Source organism: Peromyscus eremicus, chromosome 20 (assembly GCF_949786415.1).
Source record: "Peromyscus eremicus chromosome 20, PerEre_H2_v1, whole genome shotgun sequence".
NCBI lineage: Eukaryota > Metazoa > Chordata > Mammalia > Rodentia > Cricetidae > Peromyscus > Peromyscus eremicus.
Window position 1 is genome coordinate 55,766,878 of NC_081436.1, and position 6,815 is coordinate 55,773,692.

A 6,815-nucleotide genomic window follows, 5' to 3' on the forward strand; every position below is an offset into this window, starting at 1 on the left:
TTTAAGAATTCACCCTCTGGGAACAATACTATCCACCATAGTAACTACTGACATTAATTACCTATGGAAGTGAGTGGCTCACTCAAAGTGAGAGCTGCCAGGCCAGCTTCTGTACCAGTTGGCATACCAATGTAGCTGTGGAAATTACATCTCCAGCTTCTGATAGAGGGAGAATCCATTTTCTTCAAAGATGAACACCTATATAGGCTGTCCAATTCAAAGTGGTCAGGCTTAGACACATGTACATATGAGCAATGTATGTTGCATATCCATGGTGTGCATGTGTATAACATTGATAATTGAAGAAAAGTGCTCATGAATTTAGAAAAGAGGTGGGGGAACTTGGGAGGAGTTAGCGGGGAAGGGAGGAGCAGTGATTTGATCACGTATGAAGTTCTAAAATAACAGAAAAGACAGGTGCTAGTGGGAGAGGTACACTGGATACCTAAGCCCTGAACCACTGCATAGTGGGTGCCCTCCTTAGCTTAGTCTTCTGGAGAATTTCACAGAGGTAGCTAAAGGAGTAGCCGAAGTCACCAGTATGGTAAGAAGTCCCAGAAAGATTAGAAACTTAGAACAAAGATCGTAACCTTAAAGCAAAAATGGGGTAGTGGGGAATCAAAGCCCAGGTGGTCACCTGAGAAATTCAATACAAGGTGTGTGCAATGAGCAGATGATGCAGGCCAATCGGTAGAGATTGGATCAAATCAGGGTCAGTTTGGAAGTGAATGCAACTGAAAGGAAGCATTGGCTCAGCTTGAGGAGAGGGAGAGGTCAGGGCTCGGAAGGACATGGAAGCAGGGGGAAACTAGAAAAGCTCAGTGCAATTTTAGGTTTCCACTACAAGTGATTTCCTAAGTAACTAAAGGTATGAAAGATTTTTCTCCTTAGTGATATAATACAGGAGAATAAAAATACTTACAAATTAAATCTAGTACCAGAAAATATTTGGGCTGGGATTTATAACTAATATTTTGACTCTTGACCAGAATTTGAGCTGAGCAAAGAATAATTATATATATAACTATTTTCATATATAACTATATAAGAATTAAGTGACCTGTACTTACCCAATAGTTCTAGTCTTGCACAGCATTCTACATGGGCACTAATTTGTCATTTCTGTGTTTGGAGTGGTGATCCTTTTCTCCAGGAAGATACTCTCTGGTCTCCATTCATGGGCATTTGTTTCATATTTTCACAGCACTGTGCTTAATTCAGAAGAGTGTTTATTGTTTGTCTTCTTCAAATCATTGTGACAACACTAATTCCATAAAACTATTGTGAAGAACTATCAAAGACTGGATGGCTTGGACAGAAATGTGTTACCTCACAGTTTGGGAGACTGGAAGTGTGAAATCAAGGCAGCAACAGGACTGGTCTTCCCACTGAGGCCTTGCTTTTTCAACTTTTGATGCCTGAAGGAAACTTATGCACCCCTTGGCTTATAGATTTGTTATTCTGATGTCAACCTCCATTGACCAAATGATCCTGTGTATCTCTTCTCTTTATAAAGACAACAGCCATATTCCCCGCTGTCTGTTAGCATGAACTCATTTTAATAATTTTTATCTAGAAGGACCCTGGAGATTAAGACGTCAATATAGCATTTTTGGTTTTAAGGAGGGGAGTCACAATTCAATTTATTACAGAAGCCTGGGGTTGTGTCTGTATCATTTTAACTTTTCTATCCTGTCCAATTATCTCATTGCCAAGACCACATATTGTATTCAATAAAAAATGGATGAATGCATGAACATGGGAATGAGACTGTATTAAGAAATCTGTATGCCCTTCATATAGAAAATAAATTCAGATAGAGACAGTAAAGGGTTACACTTCAGAACTCCAAAGCTCTTTCAGTTCTACAGCTGTATGTTTCGTTTGTCTCAAAACTAGTTTGATTCCAGCTATTCAGAAATACCCTGGTACGCGCTCAATGATCACCTCTCTGTAAAACTCAGAGACCAATCACATTTCACTTTAATAAATAATGTATTGATAAACTTACAACTGTTATTTGTAGTTTCAGGGAATCTTGATGACCTTTGACCTTGTATCTTTGAGACTTGTTTTAGGCCACTCGGGAGTGGGACACGGACTCCATTTGAGCTGCAAGCCTGACATCTTCTGTCAGATAAAGGATACTGCAGAAAGATTGACGTGCCAGAAGGGAAAAGAAATGACATCATTCTGGAATTAACTCTTAATCACAGAAAACAGAGAAAGAAAGGTAACTTGTCTGCAGAATTACAGAAAGCTTATTGCATATAGAACTATTCGTTAATTTTAAAACAATATTTTCATTAAATCTTTCACATTTTCCCCATGTATTTCAATAATACTCACCCACAACTCCCCCCTAATCAACCAACTTTGTGTTATCTCTGCCTTAACAATATCAAGTCAAATTTAACCTTACTCAAATAATCTTTTGGATGTGTATGCCCTGGAGAGATTTAGTGTTCATATCTTTAAAGAAAATTAAATCTTCCTCTCCCAGCAGCTATCTATCAAAGCTGTTGTCAGTCATTATATTCTAAAGAATGAGTGAGAATGTGGCTTAAGAAGTATGTTAATCTACCTAAATTGACTGTTGCCTTGAAGAAAAAAGTACAGAAAGATGAAATATAAATAAATAGGCCATCCAAGAGGAAATAAATGGAACAAAATGTTTCTGATGAAAGAATGATTAGTCTTACTGCTTCAGGCTTCTGTAAAGAGGATGTGGGGAAGCTGTGAAAGAGGTTCTTGACTCCCTGGCACCTGATTATTAATTTAATGTGGTCCTGGGGCAGAACTGTAGTCGGGTACATGAGGGCTTCCTAGGAGCAGTTTCCATCTGTAGTTTCTACCATTATAATTGGCTCCCTCACTTGGCCTTAATTTCAGGGACACTGTTGGTGCAATTACTAACTATTCAGTGCTTCATGAGAAATAAATTCCTCACATTCTTCTGAATCTTTAACTAAATCCAGGTGGTGTCACTTCACTTAAACTGCACACACACACACACACACACACACACACACACACACACACACACACACTTATAAGCATGGACATTTGGCACGGCACAGCTAAGACTCCACAGACTGGGCCGGGGTACTGAATGTTGAACGCAACTTATCTGAGGATTAATGTGTTCACAGGTTGGGTAAGGTTAAAAGGTAGATTCAGCAGGCTGGGATGGGGACTAGAGGATGCATATGGTATGGGGCCATTAGTTATTTTTGGAGTATTATTAATGGAGGCATTAGTTATTTTTCTATTGCTGTGATGAAACACCATGACCAAAGCAACCTGTAGAAGAAAGAACTTATTTGGGCTCACAATTCCAGAAATAAATGAGTCTGTTATGATAGAGAATCTTGTCATCAAAGAGCCTGCATGGTGTCAGGAACAGGAAGCTGAGGGCACACATCAGGTATTATAAGCAGAAATAATGAACTTGGAATGGTTAATCTTTAAACTTTCCAAGTTCACATTTAGTGACACACATCCTTCAACAAGGCCACATCTCCTAAATCTCCCCCAAATAGCAGCACCAACTGGGTATTAGGTATTTAAATGCCTAGGGTACATCCCATCCATACCACCACAGGTGGGAAAGAATAAAGCCTGGTGAGAAGGGAGCTCAGTAAGTATAGGATATACACCTTAGCCCAAGCTTGGAGGCTGAGGAAGGCATGGGTAGAGTTCTCAAACTGGATCAGCTCACTGAATATTTGTGCAGGCATGCATGCATATGTGTGTGGAGGCCAAAAGTTGATCCCAGGAATCTTCATCACTTTTCTACCATATTCTTTTAGCCAGGTTCTCTCAAACTCATAGCTTATGGGTAAGGTTCAGTCTTTCAAGCCAGCTTGATCAGAGAACCCCCTGGCTCTGCTTCTCAAGGGTATAATTAAGACAGAGCTACCTGACCATTGTCATCTATGTGGGGTTTGAGCATCCAAATTCTGGTCCTCTTGCTTGGGCAGCAAGCCTTTTAACCACTAAGTAATGGTTAAAGTAAGGCCTTCTCTCCTTTTATGAATGTATGATTAACTTCAGCAACCTCTTATAGTGTTTGACTTTTGCTTTATAGTAGGTTTCCTTATATGGACATATTCTTCCCCCTAGTTTGTGACTTTCACCGAGAAATCTCTATTCCCAGAAAACTTGGCAGGGGGTTGACATGATCATTCACAATGAGCTTTCAGAGCAAAGGATCAGGTTGGCATCTTCAGGTACAATAGTTACAGATCTGGTAAGAAGTGGAAATCAAGGATTCTTGGGTATTTTCCTAGAGGACCCACTGGTTTCAAGTCAGGTTTTCAGTTCTTGTCAACCTTGTTCAAGAATGTTTAATGGCACCTAGACTTGACAGAACAGATATATACCATTAAGCATTTAAAAATTTTATCATTTATGTCTATTTATTTCCTTGTATAATGAAATATGTAGAAGTCTGAAAAAACATTCACTCAAGTGTTGAATGGGTTGACTTGGTGATATTACATAACAATATCTTATTCTCTCTTTATTTTTTTTTATTTTCAGCTTCTTTGAAATTTAGTTTTATAAATAAAGCTATGTCGTATGACAAGGCAAGGTTATGAAAGTTTGTAATACATACATGAACTCTGGTTGAGTGGCTCTTTGTTTTCTCTCTACCATTTTGTTTGTGTGCCAAGTTGCAGGACTTCAGCCAAAGCACTTAACAGCTGAGAAGTACTTATGATTAGAGCACTGTTTGTTACATGGCTCCCTCAGAGCGTGCATGCATTTGTGTCGGGTGCCTGTTGCCAGTGGTAGAGGGAAGCAGGCAATATATCTCAGTCCCACTACGTAGTGTGAAACTGTTTTTTCAGAGGCAACACCATCCCTTCTCTACAGCAATGCCAGAGCTTCAGTGTTCTGTATCATTTTTGATTACTGCTACATGAATTTTAAATTTATATCTATTTGAGACATTTGCAGAAGCAGCTCTTTGCTAACTTACTTATATTTCCCTAGTTATTGATTAATTTGACTTCTCTTTTATGCTTATTGATTATGTAGGTTTGGGGAGTAGATCAACCTGGGAATAAGTAATTTATTTTAGAAATACAAATAGAAATATTCATGGTGTAATGTTAACTTACTTTAATGTATTTTTGTGTAAAAAGGTAAACATTTTAATAGTACCCAAAATATAAAGTACACACAAGATCTGTCAACAAAAATATAAAAAATATAAACTCTTACTAAGACATTAAAGAAAATGAAAGAGTTTTTTTTTTTATATGAAGGTGATCCTAATAAAGTCTCCAAACAATAGGTGTGATAGTTTGAATGTACTTGGCCCCCATAATCTCACAGGGAGTGGCACTATTAGGAGGTGTGGCTTTGTTGGAGTGGGTATGGCCTTGTTGGAGGGAGTTTGTTACTGTGGGGATGGGCTTTGAGATTTCCTATGCTAAGGATAATGCCCAGTTTCTCAGTCAACATCCTGTTGCCCTCAAGACATAGAGCTCTCAGCTACTCATGCACCACATCTACCTACATGCCACAACGCAATGCAATACAATGATGATAATGGACTGAATCTCTGAAACTGTAAGTGAGCCACACCAATTAAATGTTTTTTTCATTTTTTTTGTTTTGTTTTTTGTAAGAGTTGCCATGGTCATGATGTCCCTTCACAGCAACAGAAACTCTAATTAAGACAATGGGGGAGACAAACTCACAACCAACCATCTCCTAACACTAAACAAAGCTTCCAGTATCAGTACTAGGTCACATCCAATTGAGTTGTTAGCCAAAATGGTCCATGGAAATCTTCAAACAACCCAGGTTGTTGCTAAGACAATTGGTTGCTCTCCACAAACTGAGAGCAAGGCTCCATTGCTAAAGAGAACATTCACATAACTCGTTGAATATGGAGAGGTTCATCTGGTACTTACGTAGAACCTTCACCCCTACATTCTATTGTCTTTGGTAGGGGAAGGTACTCTGAAGGCTACCAAAAAAGAAATGTAAACACCAACCCAGCCACAAACCCTTTGATCTACAATCTGTCCTGCCTGAAAAATATGATAGAGCAATGGTGGCACAAAGCTTAGGAGAGTAACCAACCAACATTTGATTTGACTGAAGGCTTACTCCATGAGATTGAACCCATACTTGACACTGCTTTAGTGACCCAAAACAAAAGACTAGGTAGTCCTAACACCTAAGGTTAAACCAAATACTACTGGTCTAAAATAAGTTAGTTATGGTGGTTTGAAAGAAAATGGCCCCCAAATGGAGTGGCACTATTAGGAGGTGTGGCTTTGTTGGAGTAAATGTGGTCTTGTAGGAGGAAGTATGTCATGGTTGGGGTGGGCTTTGAGGTCTCCAATGATCAAGCTGCTCTCGGTGTCTGAGAAGATCTAGGACTCTCAGTTACTTCTCCAGCACCATGTCAGCTTGCATGCTGCCATGTCCCACCATGATAATGATGGACTGAACTTCTGGACTGTAGATAAGCCATCCCATTAAATGTTTTTCTTTGTAAGAGTTACCGTGGTTATGGTGTCTCTTCACAGCAATAGAAACCCTAACTAAGACAGAAGTTGGTACAAGGGACTAGAGTATTATTGTGATAGGCTGAACCACGTTTTGTTTGGAGGAATTTGGACTTTGGTACTTTGGGTTAGGAAAGTAGTGGAATGCTTTAAGCAGTGCTTAATGACCATATCAGTAGGATCATAGAAGACAGTGGTGCTGAATGTGATTTGATGAACTGTGGGGGGACTGACTCAAGATGTTTCAGAGGAGAAGAATATTAATATGTGGCCTAGAGTTCA